General features: G+C 36.2%; 1 protein-coding gene and 1 long non-coding RNA gene across 3 annotated transcripts in view; both read left to right on the plus strand.

The window, feature by feature from the left end:
• LOC105261701 (double-strand-break repair protein rad21 homolog A) overlaps positions 1–26,679 on the plus strand; it is a 41,812-nt gene extending 15,133 nt beyond the window's left edge. For both annotated transcript variants that reach the window (XR_002194391.2, XR_891488.3), the window contains exon 3: positions 23,978–26,679. This is a non-coding gene — a long non-coding RNA (double-strand-break repair protein rad21 homolog A). The remainder of the gene's footprint in view (positions 1–23,977) is intronic.
• LOC101889356 (moesin/ezrin/radixin homolog 1) overlaps positions 8,650–26,717 on the plus strand; it is a 70,777-nt gene continuing 52,709 nt past the window's right edge. The window contains exon 1 of the mRNA XM_059127354.1: positions 8,650–8,974. The gene's annotated coding sequence lies outside the window, so the exon portion shown is untranslated. The remainder of the gene's footprint in view (positions 8,975–26,717) is intronic.

The following is a 26,717-nucleotide window of genomic DNA, read 5'->3' on the forward strand; positions in this document are numbered from 1 at the left end:
TTGGAAATATATATTTATCATGAAGAAGAAGAAATTCAATACATCTGGAATGAAAGATCTGCAGTTCGTCTACGAGAGAACCTACAGATTATCTGCGAGAAGATATATGGATCTACTTCAAGAAAATCTAGAGTTCTTCAATAAAAACTATTTAAGAGCATGTTTTATAGAAGATCTACGGGTCTTCTTCAATACATTTTCGTAGATCTTCTCGCAGATATTCTGTAAAACTTTTCACATAGAAGACATATAGTTTTTTTCATAGAAGATCTGTAGATTTACTTATATAGATCTGGAGAAGGGTTCGGTTCTGCGAAAACTTCGACCAATTTTCGGTGTGGGTATTCGAGAATAATTCTCTTCCTCTAAAATTTACATAGTTGAAATTAAAAACCAGTAAAGAAAGCCTTAAAGTCGGTCGGGGCCGACTTTATGATACCCTACACCACTTTGCTAATTTAGTAGAGCTGTGCATAACAATTAAAAGTTTTTATGGGAGAATTCAACCATACACGCTATGATTATAATTATAATTAAAAGTTCAAATAACTAAATATGCCGAAGCATTTGTATCTTTTAAATTCGGACTTGTATTGCCCATTTGGTGCACAATAAATTTGAAATCGGATAAAAATATATATGGGAGCTATATCCAAATCGGAACCGATCTCGATAAAATTTGGCAAAGATATTTCTGAGCTGTATTTGATATATTTCCCTGAATATTGAGGGTATGCACTCTTTGGAGTGCATATTACGGCTGTGGGTAACAAATATGACAAATCGGATGAACAGTATATATGGGAGCTATAGCTATATCTGAATCGATCTTCTCCAAATTTGACATACTAGATGCTAGACTAAATTCGGTCGTAAGTGCCAAATTTCATCCAATTTGTCCAAATATTAGACGTTTGGTGCTCAATCAAAGGTAAATCGGACGAAGTTATATATGGGAGCTATATTCAAATCTGAACCGATCTCGATAAAATTTAGCAAATGTATTTCTGAGCTGTATTTGATACATTTCCCCAATAAATGTTGTTGCAGAGTGCATATTACGGCTGCGGAGGACAAAAATTGCAAATCGGATGAACAATATATATGGGAGCTATAGCTATATCTGAACCGATTTCGATCAAATTTAGCATACTTATTTTCAGGTCCAATCTGATCGTACGTGCAAAATTCCATACAATTCGGACTGATATTACACGTTTGGTGCACAATAAAAGGCAAATCGGACGAAGATATATATGGGAGCTATATCTAAATTTTGACCGATTATCTCCAATTTCAATAGGGTTCGTCCTTGGACCAAACAAATGATTTGTGCAAAATTTCATCTGGATAGGGCAATAAATGCGAACTGTACTTTGTTTACAAAAATACATGGACAGACGGACGGACGGACGGACGGACGGACGGACATACATAAATCGACTCAGAATGTGATTCTATACAGATCATCAAAAGGAACTATGGGTCTATCTCGTTTCCTTTTGCCTGTTACAAACAAATGCACAAAGACATAATACCCTGACCACCTTGTGGTGTAGGGTATAAAAAAAGACTGTTGCAGTTGTCAATTGTAGGTACCTCAAAATTAAATTCATTTGCATTGTTTTAGGATCGTTGTCATCGTTGTTATTGTTATTATCATGGGAATAATCAAACAATTAAAAAAGAATAGTTTCTTCTTTGATATGCGACAAATGTGGGGCCCTGAGAAATCTAAAAATTCTTGAATTCGTCGACCAACCTACATTATGGAATGCAAAAAAAACGAAAAACAATAAATGATAAATAACAACAAAAGAGTTAAACAACGACAGAACATAGATAAGTAAATGAGAAGAAGTAATTAAAAAAGGTGTACAAAAGTATAAAACTCGTTGTGAAGAAGTGGAGATGTAATTAAAAGAAGCAACATAGGAATGTTGTTGGTGGTGGATAACGGGGGTGCGATGCGTCTGCAAATAATGTTTGAGAACTTATCGATTGCAACAGCAACATCTGACGAACCAATTACTGCAGAGCACCAACACCTTTGAGAGCCACAATTGCTACTGACGTGACTACATTTTTGACATACCCGCCTCAATTTTGAAAAAAGTGTCCTAATTTTAGCAGCAATTGGAACAACTCTAGTTTAGTAAAAACTCTTAGATTTTTTCGAAATTTTTTCCAGAGGTAGGTATTTTTACCCTGATCCCGGGAAACTATTTTTTTCTTGGGGGACGGACCCGGGACCCCAGATTTTTGACCCGAAAGTCCGGGATCAAGACCCCGCCTGGACCTGGATCCACTTACCCGATATAGACAATATGGGTATCGATTGAAAGCTTATGGAAATACCTATCCAACAAGTGGTCACATAAGGGGTAAGCATGGTTCGGAAGTTATAGTCAAATTATCGATTTTTTGGACCCGGATTTTTTATGAAACCCCCAAAAAGTCAAAAAAGGGCCCATTATGGGGGTCAACAAAATTGTTTCCAAATTATAGCTGACACTCTGACCTTTCCAAAATGCTACAATTTGTGCTAATACCTTTTTCGGGTCCAGAGATATGGGTCTTTCCATCCGCATAACGCGATTCTAACCAGTTCATTAAAATGATGTTTTCAATAAAAAAAGTGTTTATTTCGCGTAGCAGTCGTCGGAATAGCAAAAGTTTTCGAAATTTGGAACTTTTTGTAAATAGCCGGCCTTCGGCCGGGGCTTGAGATTTTCACCTATGGGTATGTCCGACACCGGCTAACGCGAACAAAAGGTTCATAATTTCGGCACTTTTTGTAAATAGCCGGCCTTCGGCCGGGGCTTGAGATTTTCTCCTCTGGGTATGTCCTACACCGGCTAACGCGAACCAAAGTTTTCTAAATTGGATACCTTTTGTAAGTAGCCGGCCTTCGGCCGGGGCTTGAGATTTTCTCCTCTGGGTATGTCCTACACCGGCTAACGCGCACCAAAGATTTCTATATTTTACACTTTTTGTAAATAGCCGGCCTTCGGCCGGAACTTGAGATTTTCTCCTCTGGATATGTCCCACACCGGCTAACGCGAACCAAAGTTTTCTAAATTTGACACTTTTTGTAAATAGCCGGCCTTCGGCCGGGGCTTGAGATTTTCTCCTCTGGGTATGTCCCACACCGGCTAACGCGAACCAAAGTTTTCTAAATTGGATACCTTTTGTAAGTAGCCGGCCTTCGGCCGGGGCTTGAGATTTTCTCCTCTGGGTATGTCCTACACCGGCTAACGCGAACCAAAGATTTCTGAACTTCATGCTTACGCAAAATATACCTTTTTTATTGAAAACATAGTTTTAATGAAGTGGTTAGAATCGGGTTATGCGGATGGAAAGACCCATATCTCAGGACTCAGTAAAGTTATTAGCACAAATTGTAGCATTTTGGAAAGGTAGAAGTGTCAGCTATAATTTGGCATCAATTTTGTTGTCCCCCATAATGGACCCTTTTTTGACTTTTTGGGGGTTTTATAAAAAATCCGGGTCCAAAAAATCGATAATTTGACTATAACTTCCGAACCGTAACATCTTACCCCATCATGTGACCACTTGTCGGATAGGTATTTTCATAAGCTTTCCAACGATACCCACATTGTCTATATCGGGTAGGTGGATCCGGGTCTAGTCGGGGTCTTGAACCCGGACTTTCGGGTCAAAAATCTGGGGTCCCAGGTTCGTCCCCCAAGAAAAAAATAGTTTCCCGAGATCATGGTTAAAATACCTACCACTGAAAAAAATTTCGAAAAAATTGAAGAGTTTTTACTAAACTAGAGTTAAGCCCAGCAATTAATTATCATTCGCCTGAAATGAATGTATTCATCCGAACTCAGTTTTGTATGATAAAACAAAAACGCTTCACACATTTCGTAATCAACATCCACCAACATTTCCGAAGAATTTCTTGATTCATTTTGCCGGATGGGTTTGATAGTTCGTTTTGATTGTTTCGATATTTTTGTGGAGGAGCTCCGTTTTTGGTTTTCTCAAAAATCAATTTGATTCATTTGCAACACCCTTCTCGGAGCTACTGCTGTTTTATAAAAATAACAGGATGATGCCATTTTTAAACAAACAAATTTTGCACGGCGAATACCTCTACATTGTCTTCGTAGAAGATATCAGTAGATACTATCTACCTTAGATGAGTAAACAAACAGCAAATGCTTGAAGTGTTGTTGTTTCTGAACAAATAAAATATATCGTGTACATCACACCGTCATACATATTCATATAAACAAATATTCTACCTGGAAGAATATATACATACATATATATATATGTAAATATGTGCATTTCATTAGAATATTCTGGTTATGCTCCAGCTATGATCGTTAATAAGAAAACATATTGGAGACCATGTTAAGGAATGTGGAACTCACGTGAATTGCTTGCTATATATAAACTTGTCAGTAGATATGCTAAGGGAAACATTACGACACAATTTCCTTTTGGCAGTTTATTTCCAAGTCTAGGAGTAACTGGAAATAAAGCGATGCTTTTCTCTCTCGTAGAAGAACAAAAAATAAAGATTTGTAGATCTTTTCATAGAGGCTCTGTATATCTTATAGAAGATCTTTGGTCGCTCATAGAAAATCTCTAGATGCTCTCTTAAAAAATCTTCTCAATCTTCTCATAGAAGAGAAATAAGAAGATCTGCATATCATCTGAAAGAAGATCTGTAGATGTTTCACAGACGATATGTAGATCTTCAAACGAAGATCTGTAGATGTTTCACAGACGATCTGTAGATTTTCCACAGAAGGTTTGCAGATCTTCCCATAGAAGATCTGTAGATTTTTCACAGAAGGTTTGCAGATCTTCCCATAGAAGATCTGTAGATCTTTCCATAGAAGATCTGTAGATCTTCCCATAGAAGATCTGTAGATCTTCCCATAGAAGATCTGTAGATCTTCCCATAGAAGATCTGTAGATCTTCCCATAGAAGATCTGTGGATCTTCTCATAGAAGATCTGTGGATCTTCTCATAGAAGATCTGTGGATCTTCTCATAGAAGATCTGTGGATCTTCTCATAGAAGATCTGTAGATCTTCTCACAGAAGACCTGTAGATCTTGCTACAGAAGATCTGTAGATATTCCTTTAGAAGTTCTGTGGATCTGTATGTCTTCCACAGAAGATTTGTAGGTCTTTTCATAGAAGACCTCTATACTTTCTCAAGGAAGATCTGTAGATCTTCTCGTAGAAGATTTGTAGATCTCCCCATAGAACATCCAACATCTAAAGTAAATTATTTTGCCTTCAATTTTGAGTTAACTCATTATTGTTAAGCATATTGGAAAAACAGACATGTATATCGCTCTCATTACTAGTAATGCTAAAAGTTTCATCCTACATATACCACATTTTTATTAGACTCTGTGATACGCTGGCTTATGTCAAGGCTTTGGTTTGTGACTCCAGTTGTAGCAGCAGATCAGCTGTTTAACTATGTACATCATTTACACATTTTCCCATTAACTCTATTTTCTCTGTGGAAAACTTTCCCATTCCGCATTTTCTTTTTCGTTTCTGTTTCTCATTCATTTCTCATTTAGATATTGCTTGATGTATGTCGGCTTTACCCGTTGATTTTATAACACAACGACCTTATTTTTCAGTGCAATTAAATGTTGTTTTCAAAATGACTTTTGATCCCAATACCCAGCAACCAACCAACTCCCAAAGCTCATTATAACCTATATTTTTATGGGTTTAACTTGTATGTTTTATCGTTCATTCTTTTCATTCTCTTTCATTCGATTTTTGTACCACGTTTTGGGTTTTGTCTGTTTTTTACCTCTTTCTCTCTCCATATTGGCTGGCTGCTTCATTCATGTTACGCACATTCACCTTGTTTAAAAAGTGGACACCGAAAGAGCCCCTACGAAGCTCAGCAACATTTATTTTAACTGCTGGCCTCTTGGGTTATTTTTGCTGGGTTTTCTGTTGACTTGACATGAGAGTGAGTAAGAGTTGTGCCGTTGGAATCACATTGGAGCTTTGGGAGATTCTCAAACTCTGGGAGCAGGAGAAACAAAACCCATTAAAAAAAAAAAAAACTATTTCCCATGTGTGTGTTCTCAAAGAGCTTAAGAGTTGAATTTTTTTGTTTCTGTATGTATCTACATATCTTTGTAACACATGTATGTTTGTTTGGCATGCCTGTTGAACTTAATGCTGATACGCGTTTGCACAAGCATATCTTGTTTTTGAATTAATAAAAAAAAAGAATTGTAACGAAGCGATAGCTATTTTTTTAATTTTCTTTCAAAAAAAATTGAGGAGAATCTAAAGATGGAATGTAAAATATGCCCCGAAAACTGTTTAAATTATCTTTTTAATTATCCGACATATTCTCCTTCTAATTAATTTGTTATCTTCTTTGTCAAAATTGTTGTTTTTTCGTTCATCAAATATTTATTTGCCCTTTTGTGTGACTCTGAAGGAATTTTTGTATGTTTGTAAATTCTTTTAGTTAACTGACAATTGTTAATAATAACTTCCCCACCCTTACTACCATTTCATGTGATGATGACGTTTGGTCTCTCTATCGCTCTCCGTTTTTAAACCCCCTCGAGTTTGCACTCTATTTCTTTGGGTGACACCATTATTCTCATTCTCTATTCTATCGTCTCTACTTCAGCCGTGTTTTTGTTGTTGTGGCTGTTGCTGCTTTACTTGTTTTAAAATTGACTACTCGTAAGGCCAACCGAATCGTCGCCGGCCATGGTCCCATAGTAGATCTCCAAAGCAACGATCATAACAGCAATTGCCATGCATATGTAGTATGTGCGTCAGCAGCGATTTCATGCCGCAGCAGCGTCTGCCAAAGCAACAGTAAGAACTTGAATTAAACAATGTTGTTGACTTTCTCTTATGAGTCACTGGAAATTGACGTTTTTAACGGCGGTTTTAACAAGGGTTTTGTTTAATGTCAATAACTTGATGAGTTATTGATGGATTTGTGCCAATGATATGTCAAAATTTAAGTGAAATTTTGGGCTATTTTATGGGAACTATTTTTTTTATATAAAATATATGGATAAATATTAACAATCACTCAAAAAGATTTTGCTGGGAAAGGTGGCAAGTTCGATACTCGGCGTAGGGAAACTGTGAAAAAATAAAATGCTTTTTACCGCCATAAGATATATATTTACTTTGCCATTTCTTTTGCAACAGTTGAAAATATTTATCGGAGACCCCATCAAGTATGGTTCTTATACTTCAACTACTGATATTCTGACGGTATTCTGACGATTTTAGGAACAATCCTAACGAAATTATTTAAATGTTTGTATTTTGAGATAGTCTCTCCCTTATGTGGAGTAACTTGGTCTAAATAAGTTTTACTGTGAGCCTTTGGTGCCTCTGGACATTGGGAATTTTGATTTTGGCCAATTTTTCTATCGATTTTTTTTATTTGGTGTTTGTAGGTTCTACCTCCGTTATCATATTGAATCCTTATACTTTTATTATAGTAGAATAGTACAAAAGTTTAAATTTCAATGGAATAAATCATTTTTACAGTTCAAAATTATACAATAAGATGGCTGACAACATCCTTCAGAGCTAACTCAAGCTTATTTTCATATTTTGTTAAAAACATTTTAACTTATTTGTGTTTCGAACAAAAATATATAACTGAGACTAAAATGTGAAAGTTGAAACCACATTTTATCTTTTTCCAACCCTATTTAATCAGTAGAAAATAAAAAATGCGGTAGCAATCTTTCTGTAGATTTCAGTTCTACACCACACATTTGAGATGGAATTTCGATTCCCGATCTCAACATTCTCACAAAAAATATGGTAAAACAGTAACATTTTGAAGGAAAATATCAAATTAAAACTAATATCGTTTTCTAAAATCTTCGGTTAGTCTTGTGAAAGAATTTTCTTACATTTTGTGATAGTTGTGTATTGTTTCCTATTTTATTTAATACCTATCTCAACCACCTAGTCTATTGAAAAAAAAAAATTTAATTATAAAATGCTTAAGAAAAAGCGTTTTAATTTCGACGAATTTGAGGGAGACTACATTTTTTCATCAGTCTTTGTTCTGAGTTTCTTGTTTGAATATACATTCACTATTTTGAAAACATATTTATATATAAATATATAGGTAACATTACGTTACTTTTCGATTATAATACCAATAAAGTACTTATTGATTGATACGCAAATTATTTCTTTCGATTTGTTAAAAAGAAAAGGATTTTCGGCGATTTTCAAGGAAAAAATATCGCAAATCGTTATTTTCAAAAATTAAGAAAATAAAGCATTTTTGATGTCTTCTATTCATTTGAGTTTGTTTGAAATCGTTTCCTTTCCACAATAAAAAACAATTTGGAGTTATTACAAAAAATCGCTAGATTGTCAACACCGACTTCAGTCATAATACAGACCAGAGCAACAACAACACAACGACACTGTTGGTTTTCGTTCATTTAACTGCCAAAGTCGTGTTGACAGAGTCACTGGCGCAGCTGCAGCAGCTTCATCGGCCAAGCACACAACGCTCACACACACACACACACGCTCGCACACTCACCGCTCCGTGAAGTCAGAGTCTGAGACAACAAAAATAGGCGGCAGTAACTTTGAATTCCAGTACAAAAAATTATTGCCATTTAGTTGGCAGAGAACTCGCTTTCGCGTACGATCGTTGACAACGGCAAGCACGCAGATCACAGATCACCACCACAAATTGCTGTGAAGCACAAAAAAAGAAACGGAAAACGGAACTGAGAATAAAAAAATAACTCGGGCGGTGTTCACTTCAATTCATTGAGTTTTTTTCTTTCGTTCTTTATTTTTTCGTTTAGTGCCTGTGTTGCGCATTTTCTTTTTCTTACTTAACTCCTTTCGAAGTTTCCTGGTGAAAAAAGAAAAACAACAAAAATCACGCATTTTAAGAGTGTCTTAAAAAAAATTTGGAAAAAGGTGTGTTTTTGTGATGAAAAATATTTTCTTAAAAAAAGATTTGAATAAAAAAGAAATAAAAATTAATTGAAGTATCGGGTGAGATATTAAAGAAAAAAAAAATATGAATGTCATATGAAAATCGGACTTTGATAATCGAACTTTTTAATGAACAATTGCTAATTATTTTATGTGCAAAGAAACATCTGTGCAAATAATATATGAATACTTGGCAACACTGAAATGTCTCCAAATGAAATATTAAAAAAATTATAAATTTTGCAAAATAATTAGATCATTTAACGATCCAATGACAATTTATTATTTTGTGATCACTTATTGTTCCATTGCATTGTAAAGAGAGAATATAAAGAGAGAAATACTGGGAATACCAAAAATGTGTCATTTTAAAAAATACTGAATATCCTAAAAGTGATAGCATCTTTTTTACAATGTGGATAATTATTGAAAGTAATAATTCCCTTCGCCGTAATGAAATCATGACATTGGTAGCGATCAACATAGCTGTCAGATTCGTTTTGAGAAAACATTTCTCTCTGTAATGACGAGTAATATGAAGTTTCCCAATGTGGGAAAGATTACTCCAGACTTAAGCAATGCGATTTGAAACAATTTTTTTTCGGGGTTGTTTTTTTATTTTTTGAAAAATTTCCACACGTTGATTGGTATACAGGGTGAAATAAAAAAAACTGCAACAAAGTCAAACGCCACAATTTTTACATTTTTTAAAATTTTATTGAATGAAAGCAAAAAATGTCGGAAATAGCATCAATGTTCAGAATAAGTTTAGATTTGTTCGAATTGGTCACCTTTGGCATGAATTATGGCCTTCAAAAGGCCAATGAAACGCTGCCCGAATGTTGCTCTGCGGTATTTTGGTCCATTTCCGGTATTTTTTACTGTCAACCTTGCTGTGGAAAATACTCCACACACTATAGTACAACTGATTGGTATCCAGAGATTTTGGTGGTCATTGTGCGCTGGAAATGAAGCGAGGAACCTTATTTTGTAACCATTCTTGGGTGGCGCGTGCTGAGTGCGATGGTGCTGAGTCCTGATGGAAGGAATGTCTAAGGTCGGCGGTTAAAATTTTTGCGTGCCCAAGGTTAATACTCCCTCCAAAATATTTTCGCGATAATATTCGGCATTTATTCTGATGCCACGGTCGATTAATATGAGCGGAGAGCGACCATCGACTGTTATTGGGGCCCACACCACCACCCACAACACCATGACCGGCGCTTAAGTTCTGTTGGCCAACTGAAGGTTCACATCTTCAGCTGACCTCTTTGGCAAGTAAACACGATCATTTTGTTTGTTTACAAACTTCTGGACAACGAATGTTTTCTAATAGGAGTAACCAAATTCGGCAGTAAACCACCTTTGGCCAAGCGAAGCAACTCTTTAGCTCTTTTGAGTATATTTTCTTTCTGTTGCGGTGTAAGTTCTTGCACTTTTTGGAATTTCAATGGCTTTACCACGAGCTCATTTTTCAATATTTGCCGAATGGAATATTGCGATATATTCAGCTCGCGAGCCATTTTTCGGCCACTGCGACGCGGATTTTGATCAAGTTGCTTCTTCTTACTTTTCGAACCATTTCTGCTGATGTTGCAGTTTTCATCCGTCCACTTCCTTGACGTCGGGCTAGGCTACCAGTATCACGGTAACAATCGATGGTACGAGACACAAAAGATTTATCCACATTTAAATGCTGGAGTGCTCTAACGATAGCCACTTGTGATTTTCCAGCCAAATATAAAGAAATCACAATATTACACTTGAATTCCATCACAAATAACTTTTTTTCTGGAAAATTCTCACTAAAATGCTTTTGTGCGCTTATAAACAATAGAATGAGCTGTCACTGGAATAATTTTAACAGCTGTCGGACGAGTGGCTTTGAAATGACAGCAGTCTGAAGTTGGTTGCAGTTTACTCATCTCACCCTGTATTATTGACAAAAATCTCTTTCATAGTTCTGATGTATGTGGTTACATATCATACCTCTGATATGTCTGCTTCCATAACATAATTTAATCACATTACCTAGTAACGAGTAATTCAGCTCACACCGTTCCCATGTTGTTGCTGAGACAACTGGACTCTAGCAAATGTGGGGGTAAATCTGGACTCTAGCAAATGTGGCGATAGACCTTCTTTAAACATTATAAAAAAATATTTGTTTCCAATTTTTTTTTAGAATTATAATTTCAACTGAAACTTACCTATGCCTTCACATATCTGTCGCCAATTTTGTCGTATAGCAATTATACAAAATTGTTCTTTTCGCATAGAATCTCCTCAACATTTTTATGAAATGATTGGGGTCAAAATTATTTTATTGCCATCATAATCATCTTGTTTCTTGGCATAATTACTTTATTGTGTTTTGCTTCTTTGGACGTTGGAAGATTTTGTTTCCTTGCTTTTTTTTTTGCTTTATGATATCTTCCAGTCGAGCCACTCATAAAAATATGAAGGAAGAAAAAAAAATATCAACAATTATGATTTTAGATTTGGATATGGTCAAAATACATGTAATAAATTTTTTGAAGAGTCATTGGCCATAAATGTTTCAAATGCCTAAAAAAGGTTAACACACTGTGCGACAAAAGAAAAATATGTACATATGTACTAAAAATATGAGACACGCGTATGGGCGTTTTCCCCAATATATGGAGAAAATGGGTTCTTGACAAATGTTCACAAAATCTTTCAAGGTGTGTTTAGATTAAAATATGCTACAAATTTATTTGTCAAAAAATTACACAACAAATCTCAGAATACACTAACACTTACCTAAAAGCTGGAAATCTGTATGAATATAAAAAGCGTTTTCGGTTTATAGTGTCACTCTGTCTGAGTTTATGCAAGCTAGTTCTATAAAACGTAATTTTAAAAGGATGACGTCAAAGACAAAAATGTTCTACGTAAAACCACAGTCAAAATCTATATTTACATAATAAATCAACAAAATAACTCTTTTAATTGATACGAAAAAAAAAAAAATAAAAATATTTCCCCAAGATTGATTTTTAATTTTTTAGAAGCCGAAATGTAAATTTACTTTACCTAATTCATTCGATTTTCAATAAATTATTCAAAATTCATAAATAATTCAGAATATAAAAAAATATAAAGAAATTGTTTACATTTTATTTCTTTATTTCGAAAATATTTCCAGTACCTCTCAATTTTGTCTAGCCAATTTAATAAAATTTGTGCTCTTTTGTTAAATTTTTATTTTTTTCCTAGTTGTAATCAAGTGTCAACTTTATGTCCGCCTGACAAACACTTGGAACGAATTTCCAAGCAGAAAAGAAAATGTTTTTTTTTTTTTGCAAACTCCAAGCTTCCAGTTGTCTAGTCGTCAGTCTTTGCAGAATTGAAATCCAGCCATGTTTTGTAGTCATTCTCATTTGTTAGTTTTCTTATGCGGTTTGCTTGCCGGGGAATGTGGTTTGTTTTTTTCAATAACCGACTGCTGCAGACAATCGTGGAGCTTTGTTGTATTTCTTGTTTGTTGTTGTTCTAATATGTGACATACTTTCTCGGCAGTAATCTCTATCATGTAAAAAAAAAAAAAAAAAATATTTTTAAAATATATGCGTGTTGGGTTGTGTTTTAAACTATTTTTAGAGAATTTCCGTTAGTCGTTTGGTTACATGACTTGTGAATATGTTATGCAGGAATTTAGAGATGCATATTCCTCTTTGATAACGAATAGAATCCTTTAAGAAAATTATATAAATCACCATTTTGTTTGATTATGAATTGAGATGGAAGGCTAAAATTACCAGTAGGCAGGTTTAGTTCGTAAATGGGCCATGTCGGTCCAAGTTTTCGTATAGCCCCCATATAACGGTGCATGATTTTAGAGACATTATTTACCGGAATTATTTCAAATTTCGAATTTGAAGTTCGTAATAGCCTATGACAAAAATTTTGTAGGTCTACGTCTTCGTATAGCCCCCATATGACGGCATCTAACGATACTCCGTATTTTCATGATTTTAGCGACATTATTCACCGTTATTGCAACAAATTTCGTATTTGAAGTTCGTAATGGGCACTACATCCTATGACAAAAAACATTCGTATGCAGGACCATGTCTTCGGAATATTTTTTTGAAATTTTTCATGTTCCTTCGAAAGGGTGAAGGGTATTAAAAGTTCGGCCCGGTCGAACTTAGGTGCTTTTTTACTTGTTTTTTGTTTTTTGATAATTTCGACCTTTTGTGGAGGGAGTACTAAAAGGAGTGGACCGATGTTGCCCATCTCAGAACTCGATTTAAATTTGATAATATTACGATGTACCATGTTTTGACCTCTTCGCACCAGCCAGACGGACGGACGGACATCGTTAGATCGACTCCAAATGTCCTGAAACGGATTTAGTCCAAACAGACCTAGGCAGTATATAACTAAAAATAGAAGACACTTGTATCGGAGTTTTGAAATGTTTTTTTTTTAAAGGGTTAAAAATTCCCGTTAAACGGCAACCGTAGCAAGTCAAAAATTCTACTATGGGTCCTAAAAGTCTAAATCTTATCAAAACACCAGGAATTCATATATATTGAAACTCATTTTAGGGTTAAATCCGTACCTTATGTGAATTTATTCAAAATTCTCTTTCAAAGCCTCTTACAGGGTGGCGCAAAAGTAATCCTCTTATCAGAAAATGGTATACATTTTACGATTGGCCCTTAATTATTGTTTTTTTGGATGTTATGGAGGCATTAGGGGCCAATCGTAAAATTTTTATCATTTTCTGATTGGAGGATTACTTTTGCACCACCTTGTATTTAAAAACATAACATCAAAGACAAAATTATTCTGCATCAAATTTGCAAAATACAATAATTGAAATCAGGGGTCATCTTTAAAATATCTATCAAAAATTCTTGAATATTAGTCCCATTTGATTTCTCCAAAAATCATATAAATCTCATACAAACTCAGAATTCAATTTTCTTCACAAAAAACCGTATACATGAAACTTATCAGAGAAACCCTCGAAAGGTCTTGTATAGAGAGAAGATCTTCCGAAGGCAGTGTTGAGAAGGAATATCATCAAAAATCAACGTCAATAAGTTTTTTTTTTTGTAGACACAGTTGACCTTCTAATAAATTTCCATAGACATAATACCTGTTGCTAGTCTTCCATTCAAAGAGGACCTTTTATGGGTTCCATGTCTTCTCATTCGAATCAATAATGAACGTACGGCCATGCGGAGAGAAAGTATGTCATTGTTATAAATTATTATTGAGAAAAAAAATCTCTTGCGTCTACAGTAGTGAAGTGAAGATGTGACAATTATGGGAGAGAAAGAAATATATTATCAATAAATTCCAACCGAGTCGTCCGAGTGACTAGGAGGATGGAGGGAGGGAGTTAGTCTCCATCCATAGACATGTTTTGCTGTCTACCCAACAAAAGACTTGTTGCACCAACAGCAAAGCTAGTAGCGCTTTGACACAATTTTGGACTCCTCGTCGCTGACACTTGGACTAGAAAGAACGGGAATCTTGCTGAGAAAGCATAAATATTTTAAGAAAACAATAAACTGGACAAACAACATATGATTTGTTGTTGTGGCTGGGGGAGAACCGACTTTAAAAGAAGATGTTGGAAAAAGCCACACAGCCGTACAAGTACAAGTAAATCATCTTTTGGGTGGAGAGCTACAAGATTTTTTTTTGTTCGTTTTGGATTTTTGTAAAACTGGTTACAAAACAAACAAGAAAATAAAAACAAAAAAAAACACTTGTTTTTTCAAGCTTTCTCACAAAAACAACAGCGGCGGCAACAGAAAACCCGCAACAGCCAGCTACACCGGACCGCGCCGACCGGTTATTTTATGGGGGATTGACTTGGTCATCATCGTCACCACCACCAAACACCGCCGCCATCATCATTCGCCATTGTTTGAATTTCATGATGCCGATGACGACAGACTCTCCCCAACAATCGGTTGACAAGTTTTTTTTTCTTCTTTTGCTTTTTTGTAATTGTCTCCAAGAATGAATGGCTGGCTGGCGGGGTCTGCTGATCGTGTCACATCTTTTTCCAGTGTCTGTGTCATGCAATGTGGTGGGACGGTCTGTGACATGTGATCTTGGTAACTAAAAAGTCATTGTACACCAACACCCCAAGTGTAGAAAAAAAAACGATACAATGTGAGACGTCATTGTTTGGATATATGGAAAAGAAAAATATGAAAACCGGCAGCAAGTAGATACATACTGTAAAAATGTACCGCATTTGGAATTTTAATGATAATATTTCAAAGGGTTATTAGGATGCAGAAATATATAGTTTATTAAGTTTTCCAATCCGTTTGCAACACCTAAAAATATATGTCGGAGACCCCTAAATGCGGGGTTGTCCCATACAATCCAAAGTCGACTGTTGACAGAGTTTTCAATTCTCAAGACAAATGAATGCAATTTGGTACAGATGTTTGTAGTACTCCCAAAATATTTGATATTGAAAATCCAAATGGGAACAACGGAAATGAAACATCCAAATATTCAAATTAAGGCTAACAATTCGGAAAATGTGAATAATAGCAGCGAAATGTTCTATCGAAGACCTATTAAAGAGATTTTATGGAAAGGGGACCCGGTAAAGGAAAATGAGCTATATAGGTCCTCTTTTTGGTATAGTTCCCCACTGTTAAGATACATTTGATTTTCGGTGTTTCAAAGGGTTCCAACAATTCACAATCAAGTAGACTGTAATTTGAAATGTGGGTTCTTAGAGTGTAGTTAAAGTTCAACATAGGTCTACTTTTTTTGGTATAGCCTCCATATAACTGTACCTCCAGTTTTTCGAAAGCCCATCTGCCTTTAGAAGACCTCTCGAAGGTCTTCTGTTTTTTGAAGGACTATGGAATGTTCTTTATTCTGTATATGAAGATATTTTAGGAAAATATAATCTGTCTTTAGAAGAACTTCAATCACATGACCTCTGGCTTTAGAAGACATTTTAAAGATCTTCTATCTTGGAAAGATGTTCTGGCTTCAGAAAACCTTTCGAACGTCTTATGTATTTAGAAGGCTTTTCTAGCGTCTTCTGTCCATGAAGATCTTTCAAAGTTCCTCTGCCTTTAGAAGACCTTTCAAAGGTCTTTCGTCTTTCGTTAGATGGTCTATGGAAGGTATTTTATCTTTAGAAGACTTCAATGGTATTCTGTTTTTAGAAGGCCTTTCAAATGCCTTCTACTTATAAGGATACTTCGACGGTGTTCTGTCTTGAGAAGACCTTTCGAATGTCTTCTGGCTTTAGAAGACCTTTCAAAGATCTTCTGTTCTTAGGAGTCCTTTCGACGGTGTTCTGTCTTTAGAAGACCTTTCGAAGGTCTGCTGGCTTTAGAAGATCTTTCAAAGCTCTTCTGTCTGTAGAAGACCTTTCAAAGATATTCTGTCTGTAGAATACCTTTCGAAGATTAGGAGACCTTTCAAAAAACCTTTCAATCATCTTCTGTCTTCAAAATACGATGATCTTCTGTCTTTAGAATACATCTTCGATAGATTTTTATATATATGGAGGATATAAAGAGGATCTGGTGCTTCAAAGGATCAGAAAAATTTCTGTCACCAAAAAGCAATGAAATCAGTCGTTTTCTTTTCTGAGCACCAGAGTTAAATTTCAAGCACAGATTTGCTCGCTTTCACTCGGGAGTTTTGTTTTGTGCGGGAGCACTCCCGATTCACTCCTGTTTGAAAAATTAGAGTGGGAACAAAATCGTCGAAATAGACTGCTCAGCAAGAGTAGCATCTGTTCGATTTTTAATGAATTTGCTCCCACTCAAAAATGAGGAAAATAAGCTCACTCCTTTTCGAGTGACATCAAAAAGTTAAGTTTTTTTCCGTTTCCGCTCAATTTCGAGTGGGTTTCGGAGGTCTGGCTATATTTGGCTTTAATTTCATATTTCATATTTTGTTATATTGTTTCCCTGATGCTAGGTGTTGGAGTTCTGGTTGGTGGTCTCATCCACTATTACGATCATTAATTGTAGTCTTACGACGAGTATACACGTCGGAAAAATCTGCACTTTTTTGGGCAAGGAGACTCGAACCAATAACCTTAGGTCTTATAGTCGGACGTGCTTATCCTGTGCCGCCTTTACATATTACTTGACATGATAAAAGTAAGTTCTTTTCTTTTGCAAATAAATGTAGGAGTGGAGTAAGCCACTATGTTTTCGCAAACTAGTAATGCAAGGGGTATGTGGTTGTTATTACTAGAAATGATAAAAGTGGAACAAGTTTTTGCTGAATTTCTTAGTGTCTTCTTTCTATAGAAGACATTTAAACATTTTACATTTAAGGTCCGTACGGACACAGTCTCATCTCAATAGTAGTCCCATAGAGAAGGTCCACTCCCTAATAAATGACTTTGGATTTGTTTTTTTTTTTTTTTTTTATAAAACTCCAGTTTCCAAAATTTTCTTTGAAATAATTTATCTTTAATCCCTTTTGATTCTCGATATTATCTTTATTAGCCATGCTAAAACGTCAAGCAAGCCAATTGTTTACAGGTCTCGGGGTTGGGTGCACAGAGGGTTATGAATAATGTACTTGTCATGTAATTATTCCAACTATTTCCGATGTCTAAAGTTCAAGGTGTCCACGATACGAACGAAGTACAAATGATTTCTTTACGACAATGACGGCGACGGCGACGACGATTACGACTTTTGTGTTGTCAATAAAGCAAATGAACGCCCAACGTGCGCTCACACTCCACAGCAAAACGCTTAGAAAAACTTAATTTTTTTCTAATCTCTCATCTTGTGTTGTTGTCTATCATTATTATTTTCCTTCCAACGTTAACTGTCAATTGTGTGCGGGGATATTGTTGTAGTTATTACTTACTGCTTTTCTTTATTGCTCCCCTTACCCTTACCTCTTTTCTGTTTTTGAAACTTTCTGCCTTTGAAGTAATAACTTTGCGTGCCTGGATCGGCGGATCTGCCTCGCGTTTAGCAGCTCAATGGTGTACGGCGGGGTGTAAAAAATAAATTAATATCATCATGACTTTTAAAGTGTTTTTTTTTTCTAATTCCAAGAGCAATGAATAAAATATTTTTTTTAATCTCATGTTATGCATGTATAGAGAAGATGCTTGAAGTCGAGAAAAAAATTAAATAAAAAATTTGTATAAAATAAATAATTGTTTATTAGAAATCGTGAAGTTATTTTCAAGGCTAATGTGTAAACATATCATCTGTCAAAATTTTTTTTTGTTATTTTTTTCACATTCTCAAGTTTTTTTAAATAACTTTTAAAATTTTTGCACACACGCATGGCTGTTGTTTTTGTTTTTTTTTTACTTTATTTGGATGTTGGAGACGTTGTTACATGTTGTTACATGCAACAATGTTGGCAGTCGTTTGAACGTATCCTCTCGTAAGAGAGTAAGAGTAAACAAATGATTGCAGGAGAGGCCGAAGATCCTCACAGACGGAAATTGAAATTTCAATCAAAATGTCAACCATATAAAATGTTCAAAAAATCTGAATAATTTCGGACAGTCCCTGTTGATTTTAATGCACAGATATTCCTGGTCAAAAATAAGTAACTTTTAGGAATATTTTCCTAACTTTCCTTGCTCCTAAGTTAGTTTCATAAAAGGCTAGCGGAATTCAAGTTAATATTTTTATTCGCAAATATATATTTTTTTTCAAATTAAATATATATTTTTTTCAAATACTATAATAAAGTATTTTTTTTAATAAAAATATTATAATAAAGTATTTTTTTTAATAAAAACACACAAAATTGCCTACTTTCGTGAAAAGACCTTTTGGAGGTTTTCTCTTTATAGAATACCTCTAGCCTTCCCTGAAAAGTCGTCTATGGAAAACCTTCTCAAATCATCTCTCTTTAGGGGTATTCTCTATATAAACACTCTAGGATGTCTACTGTCTGTCTATAATACCTTTAACAGCTCTTCAGTCCATTGTAGATCTCTAGAAGCGCTTCTGTCTGCTGAAAACTCTGAAGGTGTCTTCTGCCTACGGACGATCTGCAGAAGAGTTCTCTATATAAAAGCTCTTAGGAAGGCATTCTCTCTACAAATGCTTCTGTTCACAGTAGATCTCAAGAAGACCTTCTGTTTTTGGGAGTTTTTATCCGGTCTTCCGTCCCTAGTAGACCTTTAGAAAGTCTTCTGTCCATAGTTGACAAAGATGTCTAGAAAGACTTATTTTGTTTTATAGAACACCTCTCGAAGATATTCTGTTTTTGGTCAAGACTCTTAATTTGTCATCTGCCCATAGAATGCCTCCAGAAGGTCTGCTGTCCATAACATATCCCAAGAAAGCCCTCTGTCTATTGGAGGTCTTTAACAGATCGTCTGCCCCTAGAAGACCCTGGAAGTTCTTCTGCAAATAGCTGACCAAGGAGATCTCTAGAAAGACTTATTCTTTATAGAAGCTCTCTGGTATGTCTTTCGTTGGGGTAAGACTCTTAACATGTTTCCTATATATGGAAGACCTTTAGATAGCGTTCTGGAAGGTTTTCTGTCTATTGAAGACCTTTAACAGATTTTCAGTCCATTGCAGATCCCAAATAGTTCTTCTGAATACCAAAAAAATATTCTTAGTCTACAGTATAACTCTAGAAGACCCTCAGTTCACAGTACACCTCTAGAAGGTATTAAAACCTTTCAAGATGCTAGATCTGCTGACCAAAGAAAACCTCAGAAACAGATCTTCTGTCCACAAAAGGCCTCTAGAAAATCTTCTGTGTCTTCCATTGCTCAGATTTGTCCGTTTTTATTCGCGAATGAAACATACTCGCTAGTGGGAATTGCTCTTCAGTTTTTTATTTTATGTCTGAGCGATCGCTTGTTATTCCTTTAAAAAAAATATGAGAGAGTGTCAAAAAGCTCGAATTAGTTTAAGAGTACTCCAACAGTAAAATGGAGAACTGCACCTTTCACTCGGAAATGAAAATTGTTCGCATGCGAGAGTGCTCGAATAGTAGGAATTTCCCAAACTTTACTCTTTACTCCTTTCTGTTATATGTGGGAGCAATCGAGTGTTACTCCTGCTCGAAAAGTTAGTTAGAATTAAGAGTTTTTTCTAAGAGTGGGAGAGGGAAGTCGTGCACAAAAACCCAGAGGAAAAGAGAGGAACTAGCATGGATTACTATTTCTTTCTCCCCAAACTAGCAAAAAGAAGACATAATTTTTTCATGATGAGTAGTCCTCCTCAATATAAACATAGAATACTTATAATATAGAAGCCCCTCTACCTGGATTCCGTCTAGAGAAGTCCTAAGAGGCTGCTAAGATTAAAGAATATATGTTATGTATAGACGCCTATAGAAGAATATTTTATATCTGTAATTTTTTTTATTTTGGTTATACTTAACAAATACCAATATGTGACATAATCCATTCCAAGCCGCTTTTGACAAATTTCAGGATGCAAAATAATAGCGAAAAAATCCCAAAACGTGTTAAAATTTCAAATTCAGTTATATTAATTCCCCCCAAGAACAGAATTTCTAAGAAACGTGCAAAATTTGAAAAACAACGTTACGATTCCTAATTTGGAAGGAAACAGCAGTGGCTAACGAACAACACATTGTCCAGACTTGAAGTGGAGGATGATTTAGTTAGGTGTTGTTGAAAAGAAAAAAAAAAATACCGACAATATTATTTTTTTTTTTCTCAAATTTTAAATGATTCATTGGAAACCATAATTGCCAGACGCAAAAACACCCAAACGCCACATACGCTCTAACACTTACACCTGAACCAATATCCAATTCAAATAGCAGCGCAAATGAAGTGGGGGAGGGTGGGGGTCGTTCCTCAATTGGTTTTTACTGCTACCTTGAAATAAATAAAATTCCCATCAACGACGACGATGGTTCGTTAATTAAATGCAATGTGATGGTGTTGTTGCTGCTGTTTTTTTGTTATTAAACACATGCACAAAATTATGAATAAATAGAAAACAACAACAACAAGAACTAGAAACAAATAAGTAACGTAAAGCCGGCAAATTATTGTAGGTAGTTGATGGTGCTCATAAGCGAGTACTTAAATATGTTGTGTCATTTTTTCGTACCTTTTTGTTTTCTACTTAAATAGAAATGACGGATGTTTGTGTGTCTGTTTTTGCATTTGAAAAATTGTTTAATTGAATTTTTTTTTTCGAATCGAAGAGTGGAGGAGTCTCAAGTGTTATAATTATTATTAACCATCTATTTTTAGTGATGAAAACGCTATGTGTAGTGTCTTATCGGAAATATTTATATGAAAATATATGTTTCAAAAAATAAAGGAATTATTTAAGGGAACATGAATTACCTTAAAATAGAACTGACACAAACCAACGACCACAAGTTTGTTTTTAGAAAGAAAACTACATAGATAAGGGCATTCTGTAAAAGACCAACAAAAAATTGGATTACCAAATAATGGTACCAGGATTCCCCCATTATGGCCATTACTTATTACATGGTATGGTGAAAGTAAGCTATTTTGTCTTGTCAATTTTATAGGAATAAATCTTTATTTTTTTATGTAGATGTCTTTATTTTTGGTTTATTTATGCATATGGTATGTAGTTGTCATTGTCTTGGCCTATTTGTAATGAAAAAGGCATATACTTTGTCATTACTGGTAATGATGAAGGTGGCATACATACAGGGTGAGATAAAAAAAAAACTGCAACAAAGTCAAACGCCATAATTTTTACATTTTTTAAAATCTATTGAATGAAAGCAAGAAATGTCGGAAATAGCATCAAGTTTTGGAATAATTTTAGATTTGTTCGAATTGGTCACCTTTGGCACGAATTATGGCCTTCGAACGGCCAATGAAACATGCGTCACATGCTGCCCGAATATTGCTCTGCATTATTTTGGCCCATTCCCGGCGAAGCGCTTGCTTGAGTTGATAGACACACTTGTATTTTTTATTGCCATCCTTGCTTTCCAAAATACTCCAGCCACAAAAGTCCAACGGATTGGTATCCGGAGATTTTGGTGGTCATTGTGCGCTGGAAATGAAGCGAGGAACCTCATTTTGTAATCATTCTTGGCGCGTGCCGAGTCCTGTTGGAATGTCCAAGGTCTGCGGCCGAAATGTTTGCGTGTCCAAGGCCTTCATACACTCTCCAGAATATTTTCGCGATAATATTCGGCATTTATTCCTGATGCCACGGTCAATTAATACGAGCGGAGAGCGACCATCGGATATTATGGTGGCTCACACCATCACCATAGGCGGTGCTTGAGTTCTGGTGGCTAACCGACGGTGCACATTTCAGCTAACCTCTTTGGCAAGTAAATACGATAATTTTGTTTGCTTACAAACTGCTGGACAACGAATGTTTTCTCATCGGAGAAAACCAAATTCGACAGTTTACCACTTTCGGTCAAGCGAAGCAACTCTTTAGCTCTTTAGAGTCTATTTTCTTTCTGTTGCGGTGTAAGTTTTTGCACTTTTTGAAATTTCAATGGCTTTATCCCGAGCTCATTTTTCAATATTTGCCGAATGGAATATTGCGATATGTTTCTGATATTTATATGTTTTTTCCGTTCACTTCCTTGACGTCAAGCTACGCTACTAGTATCACGGTAATGAGCGATGGTATGAGACACAAAAGATTGATTCACTTTTAAATGCTGGAGTGCTTTAACGATAGCCACTTGTGGTTTTCCAGCCAAATATAAAGAAATCACACTATCACTTAAATTCCATCACGAATAACTATTTTCTGGAAAATTCTCACCAAAATGCTTTTGTACGCTTGTGGACAATATAATGAGCTGTCACTGGAGTAATTTTAACAGCTGTCGGACGAGCGGCTTAGAACAGCAGTCTAAACTTGGTTGCAGTTTTTTCATCTCGCCCATGCAGCAATACGAAAAAATATGCGCAATTTTTTTTTCTTTTTTTTTCTTATTTTTTTTTTTCCATTTTAATTCTACAAAAAATATGCAATTTGAAAAATGAATTATTACAAATTTTTCATTCCTTTGGACTTCTTATCTAGAAAATATACATTCTATATATACAAAAAAATCGATCATGACTGGAAGATAGAAAATTTGCAAATTTATGCAGAAATGTGCAAATAAATGCACGTTTTTCTATTTCAATTGTGCAACCAAAATTAAAATTTTTTTTTAGTTTTTATGTAGAAAACAATAATATGCAATAAAATTTGATCGTACCTGGAAGGAAGACAGTAACGCATCAAAAAAATTAATAATCTCCTCTTTATGATTTTACTGGGTCCAGAAATAGAAGAAATACAAATTCTTAAATATAGCGAAATCAGTATTGTATTGTTTTTGAAACCATAATCTTTCTATTTTTTATTATTCATTTCAATACCACCATCTCTGTTGTAATATAATATTCCCAAATTTTGGTTTATTGCTCTCTCATCTGATTAATAATTGTTTTGTCACCATCATGCAGCCGCCAGCTGACTCATGCCAAAGCACCTAATGATTTATACGTTTTTTATTTGCCACCATCATTTACATAAGTGTGTTGGCGCCCAACGTGGGGACAATGATGTAATTATTTTTACAATTCTATGATTTATAGGCGATAAAAAACAAGATTTCATTAACACTTTTGTCCTTTGCTAAACATTTATATTTGCCGCCCAACGTGAGGCGCTCACATGTAAACTTCAAATTGTACCGCAAAAAACATAAAAAGCAACTGTAGATCTCTGACCTCTGTTACCCACCATCTTCTTTTTTGTTTTGTTTTTTTTTTTTTTTTTAATTTTCCCTTTCCAGTGATCCTTGCAAAGGATCACCGATTTTTAATTTCCTTTTTTTTTTTTTTGTTGTTTTCATTTTGTTTTTTCTCTCCACCTCTTCTTTTGTTTTAACTTTGTATAGTTAGATATTAAACCAAAAAAAATTGTTTTGAATTGAAAAATGTTTGCAATACAAATTTCTTACCGTCTTTTCTTCTTCTTCTTCATTGTTTATATTTACAATTCCAGAAACAATAACAAATTTCACATGACAATCTAAAACAAAAGAAAGAAAGACACATGATTCTACTACAGCCAAGAACAACAACATCAGCTACTACTTCTACTACTACTTCTCAATAGAATATCTAAGAAAAAAGCAAAACAGAGATTTGTCAGAAGACGACACAGACGATACATAGACAAAGAGAAAGAGAGAGAGAGGGAGTAAAAGAGAGTGAGAGAGAGTCAGTAACAGTTGAATATGTTTTATGCACACATTATATTGGCCAAAAAAGGCCCTTTGGCAAGAGTATGGCTGGCGGCCCATTGGGACAAAAAAATCACAAAGGCTCATGTCTTTGAGACCAACATTGAGAAATCCGTCGAGGGCATTATGCAGCCCAAGGTCAAGCTGGCGCTGCGCACCTCCGGCCACTTGTTGCTGGGCGTCGTACGCATCTATTCGCGCAAAGCCAAATATCTGCTGGCCGATTGTAATGAGGCCTTTGTAAAGATAAAAATGGCATTTCGTCCGGGCATGGTTGATCTGCCGGAGGGACATCGGGAGGCCAATGTAAATGCCATTACACTACCTGAGGTATTTCACGACTTTGACACGGCCTTGCCGGAGCTAAACGATATCGACATCGAAGCCCAGTTTGCCATGAATCAATCGCGGGCCGATGAGATTACCATGCGAGAAGACTATGGCAGCATGTCGCACTCGTTGCACGACGACGGATTTGGTGACATTGGCTTTGGCAGTGACACGCCAGATATGATGCGAGACCACCTAGACTCGCACATGAATGATCAGCTGTTCGAAGATGAGGTTATGCCACACATGGGCCGAGGAGCAGGGGAGGGCAATGAGGCCAGTATCAGTCTCAATGAGCCGAGTCACATGTCCCAACCCCGTCTGGACATCGAGGAGGCTGATGGTTTTGGTGATGAGTTTGGCCAGCCAGAACTGTTTGGTGATGAGCTATTCGGCGAACCGCCACGTTTGGACCCGGAGGTCCAGCAACGCCTTGAAAATCTACCCATTATTGAAGATTCCGATGATGATCATTTTGATGTCAGAGCTCCGTCACCGGCCTCCTCATGCCAAGGTTCACCGCTGCCGGCCCATCATCAAAATGAAGATGAACATGCCCAAATGGAAACTCCCAACAAACAGGCTCCACCCGAACAAGCCGATGAAAATCTCGAACAATCAACCCTGCTCCAGAACGAGGAGGAAAGTTTTGCCCTAGCCCCCATTGAGGCTTCGGCCTACAAGGGTGTAACCAAAAATGCCAAGCGCAAACGTAAACTTATCGTCGACGAGGTCAAGAATATCTCCGGCGAGGAGATGAAAGCCCAGCTGGCAAATACCTCAGATATTGTAACCATTCTCGATTTGGCACCACCCACCAAGCGTCTGATGTACTGGAAAGAGACCGGAGGTGTGGAGAAGCTATTCTCACTACCCTCTCGTATGATACCGGCCCGTGTGCTCATGATCAACTACAATCGCCATTTGATTTCCCGTTTCACACCCCTGGAAGATTTTACCTGTTTGGGCCCGGCCGACATGTTGGCTCTCGATCACATACATAATGAAAACGAAAACGATTCCAATGCCATTATAACCAAAAAGGGTGGACGTAAACGTAAATTGGATGCCATTACCAATGAACCAGCCGCAGCCCCATTGGACACAACCTTAACGCAACAGAATGTCTCCATGCCGGAACAGGTGAGAGAACAAGAGAGTATGGCAAATGCCACAGCAGATTCTCTGCGCCTGGATGTGGCCGGAGTGGGTGGTCAAAACGACTCCACATTGCCGCCAGCAGAGGCCACCATCTATGACAATTGCCAGCGCAGCCCGAATCCCATGTTTGCCCTCAACGACATTCACAATTTGGATAACCTCAACAGTACCCTGCCCAGTGATTTGGGTAATCTACATCATGATCTGGACAATGACCACGATTTCGATCACGTCAACATGACACCGGGTAACTTGCATCATGGACAAATGACACCCCACCATCCGGAAATTGAAGCCATTGAATCAATACCAAATCTCCCTGTAGATCAAATATCCTCCATTCTCAAAGAGGCAGAAAATATGTCACAACAGCAACAACAGAACAATACCACAACGACAAATAACCTAGCCTCCAGTCTGGCCTCCGATTGGAATGAATGTCCTCCATCAAATGCACAGCAGCAAACACCCGCCGCCACTGCACCCTCCTTTGAAATTCCCACTGCACCACAGGAAGAACAGCAAGAAAACGAGACCAGTGAACAATTTGAAGAGCGTGTGCTCAACAAGCGTGCGGCCCAAATGTTCTATGCCGTCAAGAATCGCATGGTCGCCCAGGATTGTCTGGTCCTGTCCGAGCTGACGGGCAACAACAGCCGCAAACAGGCCGCCCAGAAATTCTACTCCCTGTTGGTATTGAAAAAATTCCGTGCCCTTAATATCACCCAGGAGGGACCCTATGCGGACATTGTTATAACGCGAGGCACTCTCTTCGATAATCCTAAGCTATAAAAACATTTCAATTTCATTTGATTTAATTATCTTTTTGAATAATTATTTTATTTTCCCCCAACCCTTAATATTTTATTTTATTTCTTTTTTTTTTTTTTGTTCTTAATGTAATTTCTATTTTTTGACAAAAATGAGCATGTTTTAATAATAATAAAAAAAATGTAAAAGAACAAAAAAATGATAATAACAATTTTAATTATAGAACAAATTTCCAAT

This window comes from Musca domestica, unplaced genomic scaffold (assembly GCF_030504385.1).
Source record: "Musca domestica strain aabys unplaced genomic scaffold, Musca_domestica.polishedcontigs.V.1.1 44, whole genome shotgun sequence".
NCBI classification, from domain to species: domain Eukaryota; kingdom Metazoa; phylum Arthropoda; class Insecta; order Diptera; family Muscidae; genus Musca; species Musca domestica.